The sequence below is a fragment of the Spermophilus citellus genome, assembly GCF_964194105.1.
Source record: "Spermophilus citellus genome assembly, contig: SCAFFOLD_301, whole genome shotgun sequence".
Classification (NCBI taxonomy): Eukaryota; Metazoa; Chordata; class Mammalia; order Rodentia; family Sciuridae; genus Spermophilus; species Spermophilus citellus.
Genome location: NW_027672985.1, coordinates 157,873 through 173,233, shown reverse-complemented (window position 1 = coordinate 173,233; position 15,361 = coordinate 157,873).

Sequence of the window (15,361 nt, the reverse complement as noted above, 5' to 3'; positions counted from 1 at the left end):
TTTCCCAAAACTTTATCATTCCCCCACATTATCTGCCTGAATTATAAGATTTCAGAATTCCAGAACTCCATTTGGATTTTGATTGTAACATGTGTGCCTCTATATGTTGTGCATGATTTTATGGTAGTACTTTTAATTGAAATATAAAATTTAAAAATATCTCTCATTTTGGACTATTCTCCTTTAACTCAGTTCTAGGGACATAATCTCTTTAGAGTCATCTCTGTGGGTTAAATCAATGCTATTTATTATGCTAAAATATATTGCTATGCATTTTGGAAAAATGAGCTTAATTATATCCCTTTAAGAATTTCATATTAAACTTAGAAGCAAAAAAAATGTAATTCCTCTAAGTTGTGAAAGGAAAATTCACATTAGTTTAGGTACAGGGCTAGTGACCAGATACTAGTTCAAGAGAACATAGCGAGAGCTAGGTTCTGTGGCTGACATTATTATTTTCCTTTTTAAGTTTATTTTTTGTTAGAACATTATAGTTATACACAATAGTTGGGTTCATTTTGAAAAATCATACATGCATGGAATCTACTCCATTTCAGTCCTCACTCCATACCCCTTTCCTTTCTCACCCCCCCTCCTATTCTCCTTTCTCTATCCTACTGATCTTCCTTTCATTTATTTATTACTTTTGATTTGGGCTTTATACATATACATAAAAGTGGAATTCACTGTGATATATTTATTCATGCATATAGTGTGATTTTGTTAAATCCATTCTGCATTTCCTCCACTTTCCCAACCCTCCTCCATCCCTCTCAATCTCCTTCTTGTACTCTACTGATCTTCCCTGTACCTTTATGATATCCAACCACCCCTCCACCTTTTCCCTTATTTTGCTCCAGCTTCCACATATTAGAAAAATTTGACCTGTGATTTTTTGAGTCTGGGTTATTTCAGTTAGCATTATGTTCTCCAGGTCTATCCATTTACCAGTAAACACCATCTTTTCATTTTTCTTTATGACTGAGAAAAACTCCATTGTGTATATACCACATTTTCTTTATTCAGTTTGCATGTTATTTAAAACATCCTGAGTGAGATTATTAACCTATTTTCCCAAGATTAGCTGAATTTTCTTCCCTGAGGTAAAATTCCTTTGTATATAAGCACATATAATTCCATAATTTGGCTATTGTGAATTGTGCTACTATAAATGTTAATGTAGCTGTACCATGATAATATGCTCATTTTTTATTCTTTGGGGTAAATATCAGGAGTGGGATAGCTGGGTCCTATGGGGTTTCATTCCTAGTTTTTTGTGGAATCTCCATTCTGTTTCCAGAATGGTTGTACCAAGCTGCAGCCCTACCAACAATGTAAGAGTATGCATTTTTGCCTATCCAAGATCATGGGAGGTCTTTCCATCTTCTAAGGTCTTCTTTAGTTTCTTTCCTCAGTGTTCTATAATTTCCATTGTAGATATCTTTCACCTCCTTGATTAGATTAATTGTAAAGTGTTTTTGTAAGTTATTGTGAATGCAAGTTTTCTTGATTTCTTTCTTAGCAGGATCACTGTTGGAGTATAGGGAAATCATTTATAAATACTGATCTTATATCCTGCTACTTTGCTGGATCTACGTGTCAGCTCTACAAGTCTTCTGATGGTTTTTTAAAATTTTTTATTTTATTTTATTTTTGGTCTTCTAGATATAGGATCATGTCATCAATGATAGTTTGGCTTCTTCTTTCCCTCTTTGTATTCTTTTAATTTCCTCCTGTTGTCAGATTGCTCTGGCTAGGGTGTCATGAACTGTAATGAATTGGAGTGGTGAGAGTGGACATCCTTGCCTTGTTCCTGATTTTAGAACAAACGAAATTTGGTTTTTCTCTATTCAGTATGATGTTGGCTTTAGGTTTTTTTATATCTATCCTTTATAATATTGATGTAAATTCCCCCTAACCCCTAGTTCCTCAGTGTTTTTAACATGAATCAGTGCTGGATTCTATCAAAGGCCCTTTCTGTGTCTATTTAGATAATCATGCTTCTTGTCCTTAATTATATTTGTGTGGTGAACTACACTTATCGATTTGCATTTGTTGAACCAACCTTGCATTCTATTTTATCACAGTGTAATACCTTCTTGATTTTTTAATGCAGTTTACTGACATTTTATTAAGGATTCTTGTATCTATGTCCACCAGGGATTAGGGGCTATTGTTTCTTTCCTTGAAATGTCTTTGTCTGGTTTTGGTATCAGCTTCTTGTATTCCCTCCCTTTCAATTTCATGGAATAATTTGAGAAAGATTAGCATTAATTGTTCTTTAAATGTCTGGTAGAACTCAACTGAGAATCCACCTGTTCCTGAGCTTTTCTTTGTTGGAAGGCTTTTAATTGCTGTTTCAATTACATCATGTAATATGGTCTGTTTAGGTCTTATATATCTTTCTAGTTCAATCTGGGAAGGTCATATGTGCCTAGAATTTTGTTTAATGTCTTCTTCTAGGTTTTTAGCTTATTGCAGTATACATTTTCAAAATAGTTTCTAAATAACTGGATTTCACACTTGTCTATGGTGATATTGCCTTTTCATCTTTCATTGTATTTATTTGGTTCTTCTCTCTTTCTTTTGGTTAGTTTGGCTAAATGTTATTTATCTTATCACAGAATCAACTTTTTGTTGCATTGATTCAGTGTATTTTTAAAAAATTTTCAGTTTCATTAATTTCAGCACTGATCTCAATTATTTCCTGTCGTCTACCAATTTTGGAATTAGTTTGTTCTTCCTTTTCATAGGTCTTGAGGTTGAGCATAAGATTATTTATTTTGGATATTTTTTCTAAACCCAGGGATGCTTTATCACTGAACCCAGCCCTTTTTGTGTTTATTTTGAGACAGGATATCACTAAGTTGCTTATGGCCTTGCTGAATTGCTGAGACATATTTTTTGATAAAGAAGTGTTTAATTTTATAATAACATTCATGGAATGATAGGCATTCATGCATAATGCATGAGGAAAAAATGAACTATGTTTCTAAATCTGACAGAATGGACCCCAGTTGGAACAATCCTCCCATCAAGAGTTATAATTCTTATCAGGGGCTATTACACTTATATAATTAAATTATTCTTCCCTATATGTCACAGAAACAGGTTACAAAATTCCATAGAATAATCAACTCTATGTTGAGAAAAAAATATTTGATAGAAGAATAATTGAAAAAAAACTGTATTCCAATCCTTGTTTTTTATATTTAAAAAATATCCTACAGAGATTGTCAAACATTTAACTTGAATTAATGCAACTTAACTTGGAAAACAGAATGGCACAGTGTTCTCTGTGATGAGAAAGTATGGCAGTGTTTGGTTGTATTTGTAATGACTAATAAAGATAAAGCCTACCACAAATATGTAAAAATATTCAATTTCCTTAGCAATGGGAAACACAAATCAAAACTACACTGAGATTTCACCTCACTATAGTCAGCATGACAAACATCAAGAATTCAAATAATAATGAAGACTGGATGTGGGAGGAAAGGAACCTGTTGATTGAATAGTAAATTAGTTTAACCATCAAGAAGATTAATATGGAGATTATTCAAAAGACTAAGAATGGAAACACCATATGACCCAGCTCTATCACTCCTTGGCATTTATCTTAAAGAAATACAGTCAACATACTATAGATACAGGGGTACCCATGCTTATAGCAGCACAGTTTACAACAACCAAATTATGGAAGCAGCCTAGGTGTCCATCAACGGATGACTGGATAAGGAAAATGTGGTGTAGACACACAATGGAACCAGAACAACAAAATGATGTCATTTTCAGGAAAAAATGGATGGAACTGGAGAACATTGTGCTAAGTGAAATAAGCCAATCTGAAAAGTCAAGAGTTGACTGTTTTCTCTCATACATGGAAGTTAGAGTGAAAGAGAGAATTTAAAGGGGGGGTCTTGTGAAAATAGAGGAGATCAGTAGAGTAGATTAAGGGTGTCTGGGGAGGTAGACAGGAAGGGGGAGTGTGAAGGAATGAAACAGAACAAATTATGACCTGCATATAGATGTATATTTATACATCACAATAAATTCCATTATTATGTAAAACTATAATGCACCAATAAAATAAGAAACATATCATATGGAACATTATTTTTAATTTAGTATATATACTAAATGAATATTATAATTTTTTAATTTAGTATATATACTAAATCAATATTATAAAGTATAGATATAAAAAACCTAAAGCCAACATCATACTGAATAGAGAAAAAACAAATTTAATTTAGTGTACATACTAAATTAAAAATAATATATATATATAATCTCTGGTTCTATTTAATGTAATAAAATTTTACATATGAAAAACAAACACATGCAAAATGATTCAAAATTTACAAAATGTTTAACCTGATGATTTTATCCTCACAACAACCCTGTGAGATATTCCTACTTCCAAAGCAGAGGCAAGAGACTTGATTAAATCAAATGATTAGACAGGCAGTTTCACTGGTAGACAGTAAAATGCAAATTTCAGCAAGGTATTTGGCAAATATTTTGTCATCCACAGTTGGAAAGGAAACTGAAGACCTTCAATTTTTTATTTATTAATGATCAGCAATGTTGGACACATTATTTAAGCTCTTGAAACCTTAGTCATCTTCATTCATGGAGTTGATCAGAGATATCATAACACTAATGAAGAATTAAACGATCACACAAATTAAGACACTTGGCATATCATTTGGCACACAGTAAATGCTCAACTAATGTTAATTATTCTTATCTCAAAAGATGAGAATAAAAATGCTAAATATACAGGGGCTGGGGTTGTGGCTCAGCGGTAGAGCGTTATCCTAGCACATGCGAGGCCCTGGGTTCGAGCCTCAGCACCACATATAAATAAATAAAATAAAGGTATTGTGTCCAACTACAGCTAAAAAATAAATAGTTTTTTTAAATGCTAAGTATTCAAACAATATAGATCTATATGATTCCATCCTGTGAAATATGGAAAATACGTTTTTGAAAAATTATAAAAGGATGACATTGCTCTGGACATTAAAGATATTATAATGGTGTTGTAGGAAAAAATGAGTGAAATCATTTTAGTACAAGCTGAAGTCACTTCTGTATAAAAAAATGCAAGGATCAAAGACAGTTATTTTGACCTGTCATTCCTTTTTCTCACTTGCTGCTCCAAAATATAGAACATTATTTTATATACATCCTAATTTTTAGAAAAAGAAAAACATCTTACATATTATTTTATTTTTGGCAGACATTGAATGTCACCATATGATAACTAAAAATAATTTCAATCCATGAAGGTTTTGTTCAAGAAATTTGAGCCTGTGAATGCATGTGAAGTTACAGAATGTCCACAGTGGAACTTCTCTTTTTACAAGAGAAGGTCTTTTACCTAAGGACCTCCCAAAAGTACCTGAGATTTAACAGGTGCTCAGTAATGTTTATCAAATTAATGAAAATCACAATTACGTGAACAAACTTTTATATTTTCTTGTGATGAATTGGGTCTCTTTTCATTATCTTACATCAGCATAGGACAAAGGAGAATTAAAAGTTCTAAAACAGAGAATAATGCTTTTAGCATTCTTACCTTAAGCAATACGTTATTTAAAGTTGGTGTTTACATGTGATATTCAACTTCACATTGAAGTATTATAACTCTTTTCCAAATCTTTCTATTTCATCAATTAGATAGTCAACATCTGTTTGTCTTATGGCAGGATTAGAAAAGACCCTTTGAAAAGAATTAACTTTGTCTCCACATGGCTGGTAGCTTATCAGAGATGTGCCTTCTTTTATCATTTGTGCTTTAATCTTTGGAGCAATCTGTGTGTAAATGCAAATATTATTAAAAAGAAAATTTTCAAGTAAATACTGTTTTCACATTGTAGATAGCTACATAACTATCATTAGCTTCAAGTAAATTGTAGACAATCTGAAGCGTCAGGGATAATTTTTATGAAGCAGTTTAGCACAGAAAAAAAGCAACATGCTCTATATTCATACCACAGCTCCCATCATTTCATGATTCACAGTTACCAAACTCATAAAATAATGCATGAGGGCTGTAAGGCATTCAAGAAAGATAAGTGACATTTTCTTATGTTTACATAGCAATTAAATAAAATAATCTGGGGGAAAGGTAACATGAAATAGGAGATGGAAAAATAGAACCACGTTTGAGCATTGTGACTTGCATTATTTGAATCATTATTATGCATCACAAGTTTTCTACAAGGTCACTGCCTTGCAGCAAAACACAGTTTCTTTGTAAATTTCATGGACAAAAGCTCTGTCTATATAATTGTCTTGTTCAGCTCCTGAAATGACATCATGTATGTAGCACTGAATCACATCAGAACATCCTTGGGTATTATAATAGAGCAAAGTGGCACCAACACTTAGAAAAGGGGGGCATTTTGCACCTCCTCAACATGCTCCTCTTCTCCATCTGCTTCTGCCCACAACTTAACTTTAAAATGCTACAAATGCCGCCATCATTTAACTTTCTCGTAAGTCTGTCTCATAGTAATACAGAAGCAAATATCTGTGTGTGTGTGTGTGTGTGTGTGTGTTTTACTGGTTATTTTCTGCACTATTTTAAGAAATGTTCCATAATCTTCCCTGCTCTTCACTCAGGACCACATTCAGAACCTAAAGGCGTAGCTCTCTGGTCAGTGGGTTGTGTGCAGTTCTAGGAGCCAACTTGCTAAGTCAGTATAAATATGCCTCTTCATAACTCTCAGCTGGTAGTAATTACCCTGGTGGAAAATCACACTTCCATATTCAGAAAAAAATTAAGAGCTTCACTGAGTATTTGCCTCAAACCATAAACTATTTCAATAAAGAGGACTACAGATGGCAAAAAGCAAAACAGAACACCTCTATTTTTTCTTCTGACTTACAAGTCCAGTGAAATTTACTGATGATATAAAAGTTGATGTCCTTAAACACTATGAGATAATTTGTTTCAATGTATCCTGAGGCATCTCAAATTACCTAAAACAAATGGTTTAATAGCAGTAATATTTAAAAAGTGGTGGTTTTAAAGTATATATATATATATATATATATATATATATATATATATATATATACACACACACATACATATATATAAATGCAAGTTTACTATAGACAAAAATCTTACAATAAATATATGGATAAATAACATAAAATGGTAGTGAAGTCTCCTTTAATTATTAAAGTAAAGATGAAACATCTCCATTGTATGACATTCATTGGAAATTTTGTCAATGTTGTTAATGGAGGTGCAATAAATTATCTCTCAGTTTCTTGCTCAGATGACCTTATGATAAGTATTTCAAATTAGATAATACTTTTCTAAGTATCTCTTCTACTCTTTTTGGAATTGTACTTATTAATATTCTTTTTTTTCTCTCTTACTAAGCCTTCTATTCAGCTTAGGACAAGAATTCTGTTTTATTCATTTTGTACACTTCACTCCTGACTAGAATACCCCCAAAATATTGAGTGGTGAATGAATTAACCAAAGAGAAGAAAACTCTGCTGGTTGCACATTTGGCACTCAGATTTTTTTGAAATAAGTTTGAGATTTCAGTTTGATCATTTGAATATTAAGCCACTATCTTAGGACCATATGATCACAATCCACTAACCAAGCAAAGAAAACAGATGTGTTATTTAAAAGGCAATATTATATTTTTTAAAAAATGCACAAATGAAACAAAGTCCACTTTATTTGTGGAGTCCTTGATCTTTTTCAAAACCTTTGGGATATGTTTAAGTCTTGGTGGGAAATACCAGAATCAGACATTGGTGAACTCAGCCTAAGTCAAAGATAAAAATTTTACAAGTATCCTTAAGGTCCTGCCTAATTCTTTAATAACTTAACTATATCAGAGGTACTTCATTTATTTGATTTAATTTTAATGTATTTAAAAATAACTTTTTAGGGCTTAACACATATCAGGCACCTGACCCAGAGATAAAAGAAATAGATCTTGTCCTCAGAGTGCCCAACTTGGCACGAGCTCTCATCCTCTTTCTCCAAAAGCCTTTCACATTAGTTTTTAAATAATTTTCTTATCTATGAAGCTTTTTCCCATACTCTGGTCTATCATTTCCTTCATCTATCTCTACTTATCCATTGCATAACCATTACTTCAAGTATTTTAAACAAATAGTGATAGAGACAAGTTCCATATTTCAGAACACTCTCCCAAATTAAGTAAGAACCATTGAATACAGTGTAATTAAAAAGAGAAGAACATGAGTCAACAGAATGTTATAGTAATTCAGGCAGGAATGGAGGGACTCCACTAAAGCCACAGCTATCAGTATTGCTGGGAGTTTCCACATCTCCAAAATCTCCAAGAACTGCTGATCACCACCATGACCAAATCAAGGCTTTCAAGTTGCATGCAGGTTTCTAGCTTGGGTGACTGAATAAAGGGTAAAGGAAAACTTTATTTGAATTAATTATCAAAGCTTATTTCAGAGAGGAAAATAGCCTATCAGAGAATTTGTAGTGTTACACACAAAAACAAATCCTTTTACTTTTAGTTTCCCCTTAAAACTCAGGGAGACACAAATATGAAGATGATAATAAAGTCAGAGGAGACAATTTAAGATAGCTAAGTCTCAAATTTTTCATTAATATCTAGTCAGTACTTTAATGACTATTTACCTAATTTTAAAGTCTGGGTTCTCTTGACCATCCAGAAACCCAACTACATATTCTAAAATATCATTTTAAAAAGCTAAGAGCAATTGCATATCTCTAAATTTAGTGCCAGAAAAATAGATTTGTCTTCAGACATTTTTCACTAAAAATAATCATCAATGTAAGTCTTTTGGACTTTTGGTTTATAAGATATAAAACTTTTATAAAAAGTTTGAAACCCAACTGGTTTGAACTCAGGTAAAATAAAATACTTGTGATAATTGTTAAGGAGACCTATAAATTTTCTCAAACTAGATTCAAGTAATACTCAACAAAGAAATATATATCCTTTATACTAGCTGGGGGAAAAGACTAAAATAGCCCTTACCTCTGAATCAATCATGAGTTTAAATGATCCTTTTTCTTTAAAACCTTATAGAAGTAATTTGCCATTTCCCTACATCTGTTGATCTGTTCATCAAAGCCACAGCTTTCCTATAATTTTAAAAGAAATCAAAAGCACAATTCAAGTAAGTTATTTTAAATTACATTGAAGAAATTTCTGAACTTACTAAATTTATTTTAACAAACTCATTTGAATAAATATGTGATTAATTATTATTTTACTAATAGTAGGTGTTATCACAAGTTTGTATTTTTTTTTCTTCTCAACCTGCTTTTACTGCTGCTGTCTGTGGAACTAGACAAGGCAAGTTAATTAGCTTTTCTAAGTTCCAGTTGCATGCATCTGTAAATATTTGCTAAGTAGTTTTACATGAATTTGATTTATCCTTTATATAGAACAATAATCTTTTCAAATTTTCCGTATTTTTGCTTTAGTCCTGTCTTGATCCATGTTGAGTTGAGTTTTTTTCAGGGTGAGAAATAAGGTTCAACTGCAATCTACTACATATGGATTTCCAGGTTTCCCAGCACAATTTGTTTTAGAGGCTATTTTTTTTTCTCCAATGCATGTTATTTTTTGCTTTAATCAATCCACCAAAAAAAATACTATAATCATTTTACTCCCATGAAAATAACCTTTCTTTTTTGGTAAAATAAACTAAATTAATGATTTAAGTTTGCCTTATATCTAATGTGTATTAACTTTCTGAATAAGTTTTCATTGTTTTCTTAGTGATCAGGTCATTCTTATTATCATTCTTCAGGAAGTTCAACTGATTTAAAATATATTAAAATCTGCATAAAACAAGGAATGAACAATGGCATTGCATAAATCGTTCAGTGTCTTTGCATTCTGCTTTATCATCATTTTAGTATGAGTATTTCTTGCTCCTTTGCACCCTACTTGAAAAGTATGTAGGGTTTTAAAAACACTTGAAAAAAATACTTCTAGCTACAATTTGTTTAGCCTTATTAATGATACAATTTAAATTGCAAGGTCAAAGTAAGATTAATGGAATATCTAGTATAAATATGTAGTGAATTCAATCACTTTATTTGTTCTATACATCAATGCACGTAATTTACTCATTCATGTGGGTTGCTTTTTTCTGTACCCCTAATAATTTGTACTTCAAACAGGTTTGAATAACTAGATTATTTATATTACATTTGCTTGTAAAAAGAAAATGGAACATGACTGAATCTAGTAACAAAAAAGCCATAATTAAAAAATTCAAAGTTGAGTTTTACTTTTTATAAACATGCTTCTACCTTACTTATGAAATAACACAAAAATGTAATGGCGTTTTGTAGACCATTTATTGTTTTTTTTTTGTTGTTGTTGTTGTTTGTTTGTTTGTTGTGGTACTGGGGATTGAACCCAGGGCCTTGTGCATGCAAGGCAAGCACTCTACCAACTGAGCTATATCCCCAGCCCTTGTAGACCATTTATAGTGTTAACATTTTTTAAAAAAATGTGCTCATAATCATTTATGTTTTAGTTAATATTAAGTAATTCAATTTAAAAAGACGAGTATAGGTTTTTCACATTAATGCTATTAAGAACCCAATGAAAATTTTATACAGGTATTTCCATTATTTTTAGTTTTTCAGTTTGTACCTTACCCTAAAATATATCAGATTTTTTTTGATAAATTGATTATCAGAATGACAAGCTTATCACTTGACTTGGAAGATTACCAAAATCAATATTCTCATATTGCACAGCAGGGAAAAAAAACCTCAAAGTGAATGACTATTCAAGGCATAATAGTAAGTATCAAAAAGAGTTATATTCTTTACTTTCTTGCTTCTCTCCTTCTGCTTAGTATTAAGTCTGATACTGTATGGAAAGAAGCCTCTGTGTCTATATGTACCAGCAGAGTATCAGATACAAGCTTAGGATGATTTTGCAAACATCTGATACAGTAACAATATCTGTGTAACACCAGTTTAAAACCAATATTTATCTAGAGTTAGTGGTTTTTATTAATAACATTTTGCCTAAAGGAGGAACAGATAACTATAAGAACAAAAAGTTTGAAGATATTTTAAAATATGTATATGGCATACAAAGAGAAGATTAAATTGTCATGTGATAATTTCTTTGAAATTATTGAAAATTCATGACTACAATGCAAAAGTAGCATTTAATTTTAGAGTTTGAATATCTACATTGTGCACAATAACATTAAAATAACTGTATTACAAAAAAGGAGAGAAAATTTTAGAAAGTATACTACAAATATATATCTGATAAGTTCCCTTCATAAACCTGAATTTATGTTTAATTTTTTAGTTCTGTTATTTATGGAACTTTGCCTTCAGTTTTATCACAGAAGGTTATAATTAGTGAACTACATAAACCATCTGAGCAAATGAAATTCCCTCAGTAAAGAAATGTTTTCTAGTGTGATTGCTAATTACAGATGCACTGTTTTGGCTCTAGTCCATATTTATTAGTAAACTCTGAAACAAAGGGTTATTTTACATGGCTTATAAATCAGTGATGGTTAATTAAGATATTCAGGATCCATTTTTGTTTATTTATGAATAAAATATAATTAACATCTTTTTTCTGCTACCACATTTCACATATTGGAGAAAAAAATATATGGAAAATACTTTTCAGTAAATTACTTTGGTTTAGTGTCTTTTTCATGATATTTATATCAGTATAACTCACAAAAATAAAAAGTTAAAGAAGAATTTTAAAAAATGGGAAGGGAGGGAAGGAGGAAGGAAAGACTTCATTTAATAGAGAAGGGAAAATGATAAGCACTAAAGGTTCCTGTGTATAAAGAAAGAAGAAACTTTCCATATTTCACTATTTTAATTATAATTATATGATATGAAGAAACATATTCTGAAGATATATATATATATATATACACAATTATATTTGTTAGGCCTATTTTCCTTTATTTAGCCCAAAGTTCAATACGAACTGATTTTCATGTATAGAAATCTAGAAGACATATTTTTCTTGTTTTTATATATTAAAGAGTTTCTGGAAAAAAAAGGATGAGGAACAATATGAGAAAATATCTACAACATTGATTATAGGTTTGCATTCATTGCTGTTCTGAAGCCAAAAACAATATTATTTATAGTCAGTGTTATGTGCTCATGGAGGTGTGTTGAGGAATAATCATTTATGTACTGCAACATTACAGTCACTAAAATTTTCATGGAGTTAGGGAAAAAATAATGGTAGGAGGAATGAAGCTATCAAAATTGTGCCTAAGTCAGCTATTAAAGGAGTATGCTGGGAAATTATTTGTATTGTTAGCTCCATACGTTTTTTTAAAGGACAGTACCAAACATTAAATTTAATAAAAGCAAGTGGAATTATTTGACAAAGTTGATGACAAGAAGCAAGGAAAGAAGTGGATTTGCTTTGGTGGGTGCACTACTTTTCTAAATCTGCCACAAAATTGGATGGCTTAACCAACAGACCTGGATGCTGAAAGTAAAACATGGATATGTTGGTAGGGTTGGTTCCTCCCGAGAGCTGAGGGAAGGATTCAGGCCCAGGATCGCTCCTTGTCATGTGGATGGCTGACTGGCTTTTCCCTGTCTTCACACCAGCTTCCCTCCCCTCTGTGCATAAAGCTCCATTTTATAAAATAAGGACACTAGCTATATTAGATTGGGACATACCCTAATAACTTCACTTTGACTTAATTATCTCTGTAAAGACCCTATAAATACTTCTGTAAAGACCTCCGAATAAGATCCCATTGTAAGGTATTAGAGGTTAAGATTCCATTTTCACTTTTAGGGGAGACATAATTCCCCTGCCACCCAAGTATAACTAAAGTCTTCACCAGAGGGTTCTCCCTATGTATGGATGAGTCCAAAGTTGTTTTTACAAAGATACCAGCTATATTGGATTAGGGGCCACCCTTCTCCCATATGACTTCATCTTTACTTCTCCATCTTTACTCGTTACAACTGCCGTGATCCTATTTCCAAATAAGGTCACATTCTGAGGTACTGGAGATTAGGAATTTGGGAGAAAACAATTCAACCAGTAACAGGGAGGATTCACATAATGTTTGTATTACTATCAAAAACTCTCCAAACTGGGCATGGTGGCACATGCCTGTAATCCCAGGGGTGGCTCAGGAGGCTGAGGCAGGAGAATCCTGAGTTCAAAGCCAGCCTCATCAATTTAGTGAGGCCCTAAGCAACTTTACAAAACCCTGTCTCAAAATAAAATATAAAACAGGCTGGGGATGGGGCTCAGTGGTTGAGCACCCTGGGTTCAATTCCTGGTACAAAAAAAAAAAAAGAAAAAGAAAAAGAAAAGAAAAAAAAACCCAAATTAAACAAATGAAAACCTCCCCAAACAAAAAGGAAAAACAAAAACACCCTCTATCTTTTTCAGAAAAATGTATCCCTTATTCATAAATCTAACTAAAGATACATGGACTACTAGGCATATAACTCCCTTTAAATGTGACAAGTGTACAAAAAAATTAGTAAACTCCATTTTTATTGCTTTTTTATATTACGACATATAAGAGGATCATGATAAGCTATCCTAAAATCAAATTCAAAAATAAGTTCTTAACAATAACCGAAACTTCCTTCTTTCTACTTCAAAGCTTCCTTTTCCCCTTCCCTTCTCCTGATACTGGGGATTGAATTTAGGGGCACTCTACCACTTAGCTACATCCCCAGCCCTTTTAAAATTTTTATTTGGAGACAGAATCTTGCTAAATTGCCCAGGCTGGCTTCTAACTTGTGATCCTCCTCCAGTTTCTGGGATTATAGTCACGTGCCAACACACCTAGATCGACATTTTGTTAAAAGATACATAAACACTTGTAGGCTCATTTCAATCAGCAACTTCTGTGTGTTTGGTATGCATTAATTTTTCTCTAATGTATCACAATCTTTGTCCACTTTAATGATCAAATTCAGCTTTTCTTAATCTTTTTTGTTGGAAAAAAGTTATGAAATATATTGCTTTGAAAAATTCAAATACAGTGGAAGAATAGAACGAAGTCATCTCCTGAGTTCTCCCTACCATGATCCTATTCTAATAAACTATAAAGCCATTTTGATTCCTTCTAGCTATTTTTTGTGCATGAATTAGCACCTACACATATTTTTGTTCCACATTTTATTGCAAGTAGGATTTATTATACCAAATAATTTATAATTATTAGTTTTCTATTTAAGTCTACAGCATATTTTATTATGGGTACATATAGATTCCCAGCTTTAAAAACAGCAGTAGGCAATTTTTGTGTGTGTGAAGTATTTAAATTGTGCAGTGAGTTCAAAGGATTAGATGATCAAAGAAAAAGATGTGACCACAAGGTGGCACTAGCACACAGTTCTTTCGGGAGAACCTTTGACAGACTTGTGTGTTGAGGAAGAGGATGTGGGGCACTCGCTCCCAGCATGGAAACTTCAAAGGCAAGTGTGTAGAGGTCATTACCCAGAAGGGGAAGAGAGGAGAATCAGAGAGGGATCTGGAGGATGGGAGACAGTGTCTAAACGATGCCACTCAGCAGCAGGTAGGGAGGCTAGGACAACCCCCCTGCCCAGGAACAGCAATTGTATTACATTGGTATCTATGACTGGTAGATGTTAGGTGCAATTTCTCAGGTTTTTTAAAGCAGGCAGGCTCTAAATAGCTAAGAAACTACTTTTATGCTATATTTAAAATAATTGGATGTGTACAACTTTGAGTTTGGCACTGGCAGGCTTTTGAGTTAACAGGTCCCTGCCTGCTGTGAAATATACATAGGACCAATATACAGGGACCATCTTTAAATTCATTTTGTGTGTCAATTAGTTCCCTGTTGATAGACATTTTACAATTTCTCCCCTGTGGGGCAGGAGGAGTCACAAACAGGTCAAAAGAAAACTTACTAATTTACATCATATCTGACAAAAAGCTAATTTTATCAAAATAATCACAACTTCTAAAAATAAGTAGAATAAAATGATAAAGTAAAACAGACTTCTCCAAAATCAACCCTGAAAAACTACAGGAACAGGAAGGAAAAGATTTGGAAGTAAATTGCAATTGTGAGACACCCCGGGGAAGACAGGAGGAGGGGAGTGATGGGGAGGAGGGAGCAGGGGCATGTCTCAGTTGCAGAGTAGGAGGGCGTCCATGGCTGCTCTGGAGGATCTGAAGAGGTTGCACTTTTAGCTCTGGTCTCTAGGACTCTGGAGTGGGAAACACTGCAACCTCCCAGTGTTGTGAGGTTCCACCAAAGCTGCACACGGGGAGGCAGCCCTAAGGGGCTGATGACAGCCTGAGCCTTATGAAGGATGCCCTTGCAG